The sequence below is a fragment of the Mastomys coucha genome, unplaced genomic scaffold (assembly GCF_008632895.1).
Source record: "Mastomys coucha isolate ucsf_1 unplaced genomic scaffold, UCSF_Mcou_1 pScaffold22, whole genome shotgun sequence".
Classification (NCBI taxonomy): domain Eukaryota; kingdom Metazoa; phylum Chordata; class Mammalia; order Rodentia; family Muridae; genus Mastomys; species Mastomys coucha.
This window is the reverse complement of record NW_022196905.1, coordinates 259,323,148-259,332,698: the sequence shown is the minus strand read 5'-3', so window position 1 is coordinate 259,332,698 and position 9,551 is coordinate 259,323,148.

Sequence of the window (9,551 nt, the reverse complement as noted above, 5' to 3'; positions counted from 1 at the left end):
GAAAGAAAAGGAAAAGAAAGGAAAGGAAAGGAAAGAAAAAAAGAAAGAGAAGAGAGAATATGAAAAAAGAAAAAAGAGGGGAAAAAGAAAGAAAACACAGAGAGAAAGTATGTGTCAAAACGAAGCCTATGTTTAATTGCAACACACAAATTGCATGGAAGTTTTTTCTCTTCCTCCTGTTTCATCAAATCATATTTTTTAATGTAAATTAATTTGGCAGACAGAAACATGGATGTGCCGGGCTATGTTTCCAATGAAATAATAAATACAGGTTGTGTGGGAAGCAAATTACTTTCGATGGCGGGAAGCGAAACCCTGCAACTGGCTTCCGAAGGGAAGTGAAGGCGGTCCAAAATGCTTTTATCTTCCCAGACCAGATGCTCCAGTGGGTGTGTCCATGGTCCTAAGGTCCAGCTGACAAGGTGAGAAGCAGGTATGTGAAAAGCAGAGTCCCTTGGCACCCTGGCTGGAATGACCACGGGTCATTCCCTGGGATCTAGCCTCACACCAGAGTGAGCAGCTCTGGGATTGGCCCCGACTCATCTCCTCTGCCAATCTTCTGTGCAGTCAATAAATGGCATGATTGCCCCCATGGGTCCTGGAATGTGGGAAGAGGAGCTCAGACAGTGGAGCCCCTTGCTCTGGGTTAATGTCTATTGTGGCTGCCTTTTTTTCTTGTCGTTCCCAAACCCCAGATTGGGACTTTATGAACCAAATCTGTTTTCCAGTATTTGATTGTATAATTCTGAGCCATGTCTTCCAGGCTGTGGTGACTTCTGTTCGCTGCCTATGTCAGACCAATACTATTTCCTACCACTATAAATAGGGGTCTTGCTCAGAGGGCACAGTCCAGTACCCCCGTCTGCTTTGTACTTTAATCAGGGGTTTCCTGCCGGTGATGTTTGTCTTCAGCAAAGGGGTGCTAATTTTATCTTGCAAAAGTGGATATCTGCTTACGTCCCTTCTACCTTGGAGAAAGATAACCAAACGTGGGTTATGTCATCTAAATTCGGCAAACCTCCGAGATCAAAGGCGTAGTGTATACACCTGCCAAAGTTGATGGAACGGCCATTGGTGGAGCCTTCCGCCTGGCTCGCATGTGCGCCATTGATAGACACTCTGCCTTTCTGTGAAAGAGACTCTCGGGGTTCTGTTTGTGCCAGTTGATCTCCACGATACCGGGAGGTTTTTGAAGGAGGAATCCAAAATAGACATGCCCTCGTCACCCCTGTGGAAGCCCGCATCACAGGAAATGGCACAAATTCAAATTTTCATAATGGGAGCAACGTTGGACTAGATAAGCCGTCTACTCCTCACAGGATGTTTCATGTTTAGAAACTAGTCAGAATGATCCATCGCCAATGCCACCTGAGCATGTCTCCTCTGATGTGCACCTGTGTCCGGCCCAGTGTTCATTTCCCAGGGCTCCATGCTATTACAAGCACACATACACCAGCACAGTACATACACGTGCACATGAGTGTGTATGCATGCAAATTTGAAGTTAGTGGTCATAAAATCAGATGCAACTTTCTGATTGATCTTCTCCCATTCTGACCAGTCGAGGTATTGCTTAGGATAGTTTACTTTGATATTTTTAGAGTTATTTTACTAGCATGTATTAATACACCACCCTGGCCTTCATCATGACATTTTCATACATGTACGTAACATATTTGGATCATGTTGACTCCTGTCATCCCATCTTGTTCCCTCAAATTTGGTGACTTTTTTTTTTTTTGATGACCTTATGGGTTTAACTATGGCTGGTCACAGGAACGCAGACTCCACTGGCCACACCGTGAACAAACTGGCTCTCTCCATACAACAACCAGAGCCTTGGAGGGGCCTTGTTGAGTGCTCCTGTCCACCACGGCCTGACCTCCAATGGCTGAAAAGACCTTTGAAGGCCTGATGTGAGAAAGCCTCCTGGGACAGGTGACTGATGAAAGTCCCTGAGCATTGGATAAAGAAACCTCTCTTCCTTCAGAAGAAAGCCTGAAAAGAAAAAAGAAAAAAAAATCCCTGGAAGACTGAGCCCACCCTTGGCTCAGGACGGGTGTAAACCGGTGGAGAACTTGCTGTGGTGCTTGAAGCCTGTACACCCTGCAGCAGCATCCCTAGAAACAGGCCCTGGCAGAGGACACACAGCAAGGTCACGGGTGCCCACTCTTGTATGTGCAAGCTCCCAAGTTCCTTCCCCAATGCTACAAGCACAGAAGTCTGAAGCACACCTTGCTGTAGGGTACAGTGGCCAGACTATGAAGGCCTTGGCTGCATGCCTGCTCACCAGGAAGGGAATGAAGCACCATGCTGGGGGTGGGGAGTGGGGTTCCATCTAATCTACAAGATCAAGTTGCTTTTGGTCTGGTCTTTTCCAAATTGTCTATGTACGTTTGCCATTTTTTGTTGTTGTTTTGTTTTGCTTTAAAATCTACTTTTGTTGTTGGGTTTGGTTGCAGAACTCTAAGCAGCAATCCTCCCTTCTCAGCCTCCCCGAGGGCTGGAATCTCTGGGAGGAGCCATCTCATCCAGCAATTAAAAGTTCACCTCATGCAGTGTGAATTGGCAGAGCCTCATCCCTCAGTACACATTCAGCCTGCCAAGACTGAAGATGCTCTAGAAATGGGTGGTCCTGGCAGGGCCAACAGGAAGGAGACAGGGTCATGACCTGACACAGAGGCCAGCATGCATTATCTTCACTTCCTCAGAACAATGTTTGGGGTCGCAGGTGCATGTATATGTGTAGATGTATGGTGTGTGCATGTGTGTATGGTGTGTGTGTGTGTGTTTGTTTGGATGCATGTGTGTTGTTAAGTCACCTGTACACATGGGTGGTCTTGCAACTTGGGTGTAAATGTGAGAACATTATAGTTAGCTTACTAAGACCCCATAAGAATGACCCCAGTTCTGCATCCACATTGGGGGCATTGGGAATGGGAATCAGACCTCCTGGTTAAGTCCATTGCTTAGTGCCCAGTAAAGACACAGGTTGCCTCTACACCATGAGTGGGCTCCCCACGGATGACACACAGGTGATGCCAGGGCTCCTGCCAACAGATACTTAGAGGCTGCAGAAGAAACATCACACCTCAGGTCAGATTTGCACTACAGCCACGCTGTGTGCCCTGTCCTACCCCCAAAAGCTCCAGCAGATTCTGACAGCTTTCTAGGGGACCCTATCGACAGCCTTCCCAGGTGAGTAATCAGAGCTAGTGCCCCCACATTCTCAGCGCAGAAAATACAGATGGTGGGAGCTGGGGGGTCAAATGACCAGCATCCAGGGCTACAAGGGCAGCAGATGCTCGGGTCAGGCACGCTCTGGTAACACTCATCACCAACCCTGCCATTAGCAAAGGCAAACCCGTATTTACAATCAAAGTGGGTTGTGTGACTGGGGCCTGAGTGCTTCCAGGAACACGAGCCACATCCCTGGCAGCCATTGGCCTCTTCTGTTTCACAGGCCCTGTGAGCTCAGCAGAGTGTTCTGCGACATTAGGGGCCGGAACAGACTCTGCTCCTCTCCATCTCTCCTCTCAATGCTGTTTTTAGCTTTTAAGAATGAGGTATGCCCTGCCTTCCATGGGATAGTGATGGAGTCAAGGTCTCAGGACCAAAGGTTTTAAATATTTTAAATAGACGGGCACATGGTCAGCCATTGTGTAAGTTCAGAGGAAACAGCCTGCATTTGGCTTCAAGGAGTCGAGCTTCGTGCCGTTAGCTCAGATGGTTGGCTGTGTACAGTTACTTGGCTATAACTATAGGCATAATTTTTTTTGCAACCTACTTTTAATAAACATTCAACCTCTCCTCTTGCCCACCACCCTCCAGGAGTAGTGGACGAGGAAAGTTATGAGGATATGGGGGGGTTGGACCTATTTATCAGTAGTTCTTTGGGGGCAAACTGGATCTTGTCAGCAGTTCAGTCCCGTAGCAAACACCAAATACAAACCAGCAGCTACAGGTTAGTCCTCTTGGCAGGCAGACACCAGGGATGAACCAGCAGCCGTGGTTCAATCCTGAAGAAACCACAAGGCTTGCCAACCTGCCGGAGGCTGCCGAAGTGTCAAGAAGCTGCAAGAACCTCGAAAGAAGTTCCTTGGCGAGTTTCTCTCAATGGCAGTGTTACCACAAGGCTGAGCCCAACAACACTGTGGAAGGCAAACCAATAGCGAGGCAGAGCAAACCAAACCAGTGCTCTTGCTCCCGCTGTCTGTGGGGTCATATTTATACTCCATCATCACAGGTCCTTTCACGTGTTTGCTATAGCAAAACATCCTTTGACTTGTGTCTGCTTCAGAAAAGCATTCTTTCACTGATCCCAGCACTCAGAAGGCAGAGGCAGAAGCCAGCCAGGTCTACATAGTGAGACCTTGGCTAAAAAATTTAAAAAAACGAAACAAAAACAAAAAAACGGAGAGAGACTTGAGACAGAGCTGGGGAGTGATGCCTGACACTATCTCTGACCTCCACACATTCATGCATGTGTACATACAACCCCATGTATAACAACATACAAATACACCACAAGCAACAGCCGTTTTCATCACTCAGGACTAGCCGATGATAAGGTTCAGCAGGGTCCTTTGGCCACCAGGTGTTAGTGGGACCATCTAAGAGGACAACCAGGACAACTGCTCATGGATGGGTGGCCAGCACTAGCTGTTGGCCAGGAGCTCAGCTGAAGCATCAACAAGGAACCTTCCCTCCCCCTGCCTATTCCATGCCCTGGGGCTCCCATGGACACAAGGCAGCTTGGCTCCCATAGAGAAAGATCTGTGAAGGTGAGACTACAGAGAAGCAGTATAAATACCCATGTGCTTTCTTGCCTCAATGTTTCTATTTCCCTTCAGAAACTCAAATGTCTGATTGAAAATGTGTCCCACGTGAAAACGAGGCTACAGCAGAGTCAAGTTCCTAGGGGACATTATCTTCCCCACCATGAGTGTGCCACAGAATCAGAGAAGCAAGGACAGACAGAGGCCTCGGTCCAAGTCTAAGACCAGCTTGTCTGAGAATCAAACAGAGCAAAACCCACAGGCAGTAAGAAACTGCTAGATCAAAGTTCTAATCCAGCCTGGAGAGCAGATGTCGTGAGACTTCACACAAGCTGCTAGCCCCCAAGTGCCTCCGTTTTCCATTCCAACAAAGAATGTCAGACTCAATTAGCGGTTCTCAACTTTGGTGATATTTAGAATCATCTAGAAAATTTTTTCATTCATTCATTCATTCATTCATTCATTGATTTAATTTTTTTTTGTTTTTGTTTTTTACAATGCTGATTCTGAAACCTCACCACAGACTCACTGAGTCAGCAATTCTAGATGTCCGGCTCTGAGTGAATATAATTCCCCCAGGGATTCCTGGGTAGTTAGATATAATTCCCCTAGGGATTCCTGGGTTGTTAGTTATAATACCCCCATGGATTCCTGGGTAGTTATAATCCCCATCCCCATGGATTCTAGGGCACAGCCAGGACAAGGACCCTCAGAGTGAGGGCTCTAACTCTTCAGCTATTTTTAATCTGGGATTCATTTCTTAAAACCCAAGTTGAGCTCAAAACTTAGTATGCAGAGCCAAGGCTGTTCCCCGAAGGGCCCCTGATTCCTGCCTACTCGGTCACACCCAACACAAGGACCAGCTCCTCCCGACCTCAGACAAGATTTCTGTCAAATTTGATTTAAAACTCCTGGAGATGAGACAGTTTCTAAGACCATTTGGAGACCTAAGCCTTCATTGTCACGTGAGGCTGTGAGGCCAGCCAGCGACGGAGCATGTCTGTTGTGACTATCCTAGCTTATCTGTCTTCCTGCTGAAACCACCCTGAGTTCTGCTTGGCTGTAGATGGAACAATGGAGCAAACTCTGCCTCAGACCCAGCACCTTAGCCAGCTGCTAACTACATCCTCAGTAGACATCTGGGTGCCTGGCCTCTCAGAAGCCAAGGAGATGGTCCATCCAGCACTGCAATATCCACAAAGCAGTGGGCAAAAAATCTTCATTAACAACAGCCTCAGAACTACAGACTGCTCTGGCGGAAGATTGTTGATGTCACACAGGAAGATGGGGATTCCATTTTGCAGACACACTAGGGAGGGTTTGATGTTTGGGGGGTAGGGGATTGTTGTTGGAGTTTAGGGGATGGTTTTTGTTTTGTTTGTTTTGTTTTGTTTTGTTAATCAGAAATAAAACCTCAGCTAGCAGATCCCACTTCTGGACCCAAAATATTTAAAACAAACATCACTTTGCTGGCTGAGCTTAAAGTTTTCCTGCAATCCTAAGGCCCACTTCTGTGAAGGCAAAAGAATTGGGAGTTCAGGGGCAGCCTGAACTACATGGCTAGTTCAAGACTAGCCTGGGCTACATGAGACAGCAGTCTGGGAAGGCTGAACTCACCCCCAGGCCTCCTGTCTTTGAGATGAGGTTTGTAGCAGGGACTCAGGCCAGAATCCCATGGAAGATGGCAGGTGGAGGTGGCCTGTACTTCGGGGGCCTCATGATCTCTCTCCTGCTGCCTCTGGAGATCCACTAACCAACACAGTGTCCAAACCTCAGAATAGGCAGACAAAGTAGAGGCATTGGACAAGGACTAAGAGCTGGCTGAGGAGTGAGGACCTCAAGTCCTTCTCAGATTTAAAAAGGTGAGGCCAGCACAGCTCCTTCCAGGCCCTGGGTCTGATAAAATAAGGCTGATCTCATTTGTGGCTTTTAAGGATTTTTTTTAATGCATCTTTTTTGTTTCTTTTTTTTTTTACTATACTGGATATGGAACCCAGAACCTTATGCCAGGCAAATACTTTAGCTATGAGCTATCCCTACCACCGCTTTAATTTTTTTTATTTTGACCTAGGCTCTCCTTATGTTGCCAAGGTTGGCCTTAAACTTATTCTGTAGCCTAGATTAACCTCAAACCTGCTATCTCCCTGTCTCAGCCTCCTGAATGCTAAGATCATAGGCCTGGCCAGCCAGGCCTGGCACATGTAGCCTCAGTGACCAAGATAATATGATGATCTGGTTAATACAATGTTTTCTAGCTGTCATGGTATGGTAGCCTGACTCTGTGCAGCACTATCAGCCCCCGTGGGGAAGCTAGCAGCCATGCCACAGATGATGAGCCAAAGCAACGTATCAGGTGCATCCCCACCACCACACCCACAGTAACTACAGACTTACCCATCAAAAATTTGACCAGGGTTATTTGTCTCTAATTTTCATAGCCGTTAAAATGGACAGGCATTAAGGGCTACTTCCTCGTGAGTGTGCAGAGATTGAGAACCCAGAAAACAATCCCGGAGTCGAGCTGGGTGGAAATGTGGAAGCATCTTGGTGCCTAAGCCTGGAGGAGCTAGCATAGCATTAGCAACTTTTCTTGCCGGACTGAATCCACTGAAGGGAGAAAGGGTGTGCTTTGGGTCTCTGTCTGAGAGGGCACAGTCAGTCATGAAGGGAAGGGTATGGTGTTCTCAGTGACAGGACACACAGCAGCTGAGATTCATTGGGAAGCAGAGAGACAAGGAGAGACTGACTGCTACAATGTATCACTCATAAAAACTATCTTGGGGACCCACTTCCTCTATGGAGGCCCCACCTCCTAAAGGTTCTGCAGTGTTCCTGCTCAGCGCCACCAGCTGGGAACCAAGTGTTCAAACACAAGAGCCTGGGGAGGTGCGTTTCACATTTAAACCCTAATGAACATTGAGGCCCACCACACAGCGTCAACTGTGCCCTGAAGAACAGCCGCTGTTAACTTCACAGGAGCAGAGTTCAGAAGTTACTGCCAGGCATGCTCAGCCACAGCTCTTCTTCGGTACCAAGCAGGGGAACCTCACTGGTCTCCCACCCTAAAAGGTCCTGTCCTCATTCATCCAAATTGCTGGTAGGTCCCCCGTGGATGATAAGAAATCCTGTGACTACTCTGGATGCCTCCTGTAGCAGTTCCAAGTTGAACCAGTAGTTTGTATTTCTGGTGACAATGAGTGTAACCCCACTGAAAGCCCAATTGTGACGTCTTCATCCTGGAGTACAAGCAACCCACACAGAAGTTCTGAGCAAACGATTAGTCTGTCAATGAATAAGCAGTCTAGGCCTACCCTCCTCTTCAAAGCTGCCATCCTGAGGTCACCTCACCAAAGCTGGCGTCAGTCCCATGGCTGCTATAAGGACCCTGCCAGGACCCAGAGCAGAGAGTGATAGGCTACTTTGACTTTAGTCAGCAGGCAGGATAATTTAACAAGTCCAGGGATGGCAAGGCTGGGCAGAGGAGGGCAGGGGAGCTGATGTAGTCTGTGCCCTTCAGAGAGGGCTCTAAGGGTAGTTCTCCGAGAGAGGGGTTAGGGGGAGCAAGGGCCAAAGGAGGAATGAGGCAGCGGTTAATGAGTGTTTTTTGCAGCTGTTGGTGGGTGGTTCAGCTTTCAGAACATCTGGAATTCACCACAAGAACTCAAAACTCCAAGCTCCTTTGCGATCCAGAATTACGTAGCCGAGAGTTGGGTAATCCATGGAAACCTGTAGGGCCTGGGGGTGGCTGCCAAGCCCATTGGTGGGAATTCCCCAACCCATGTTCCTGTGTTCAGTTCATCCACACGCTCAAGGGCGGCGGGCTCCTAATGGAGTCTGTGAATGGTCATCAGCTGGCTTCTCTGGTTCTATCCTGGCCCCTGCCTTGCTGATGACAACTTCCTGCTGGTGATGATTTCAGTCTGAAGTATCCCTACACAGGCTCTTGTTCTGAGCGCATGATTCCCAGCTGGGGGCTACAAGACCTTTGCAGCTACTTAGCCACTGTCATGTGTCCTGTTGTATCTAGTTGGAATTAGATTGAAGTGTTTGGAATCAGATGCTGCAAGCGGCTGGTGTGGCAGTGTAGATAGTGATAGTCTCCATTTCCTTTCTGATGGTCTTTTAATTAATAAGAATGTATCCCTGTATATCTCAGGCTGTCCTCAAACTCACTCTGTAGCTGAGGGTGACCTTAAACTGATGATCTTCCAGCTTCTATCTCCCAAGTTCTGGGAATCACAGGTGTGTCCCACTGTGCCTGATTTATTCAGAACTGAGGATCTATCCCTAGGCCTGTGTATGTTGGATGATTGGAATCCACCAAGCCAAGGTCACAACCCTGATTTTTCTAAATGGATTGTATAATAAGCCAGACAATGTGTTTCTTTTGGTTGTTTGTTTGTTTTGTTTTGTTTTGTTGCTATTATTGATCTATTATTGATTGGTTTTTTTTTTTTTGGTTGTTGGGGTTTTTTTTGTGGGGTGGAGTGGGAATAAGGTCTCACTATGTAGACCAGGCTGATCTCACACTCAGAGAGCTCCGCCTTTCTACCCTCCAGCCCCCCAGAGTTTGGCAGCCTTGAGATGCAATCCACACACTGTGCTAGAGACCCACAGGCTGAACCCTGCTCCACAGCGCATGACAGGGAAGAAGTGAGGTCTTGGGAGACAAGCCCTAGAAGGGGATGCTGCCTCCCCTCCACCACCCCTGCCTTCCAGCTTCATGAGGTGAGCAGTGTTGCCACTATGAGCTACTGTCCCAGCACAGACCAA